The sequence below is a fragment of the Arachis ipaensis genome, chromosome B07 (assembly GCF_000816755.2).
Source record: "Arachis ipaensis cultivar K30076 chromosome B07, Araip1.1, whole genome shotgun sequence".
In the NCBI taxonomy this organism is placed as follows: domain Eukaryota; kingdom Viridiplantae; phylum Streptophyta; class Magnoliopsida; order Fabales; family Fabaceae; genus Arachis; species Arachis ipaensis.
The window spans coordinates 29854716-29855011 of record NC_029791.2 but is presented as its reverse complement, the minus strand read 5'-3'; positions in this window follow the sequence as shown (position 1 = coordinate 29855011).

Below are 296 nucleotides of genomic sequence, written 5' to 3'. Positions count from 1 at the left end.
ATAATAATAATAATAATAGAGTTAATAGCAGCTCAATTATAGCAGGCTGGAATCGCTTTAAACCATCATTACTTTGATTGAGGCAAAGTAAGATGTGAAAATGAGAGTTATAGGTCCCTTGTTGATGCTTCACCACTTCAAATTGAGATTGATCACTTGCCAATCATTTATGGAATCTCACTGTCGACAAAGTAATGGAATCAAGTGACAATGATATAAAGAAATTATTTTCAGAGTTCCTAAATAATTTCAAATTGGATATTTTGTTTTCAATAAATTAAATTTTATTCTTTAAA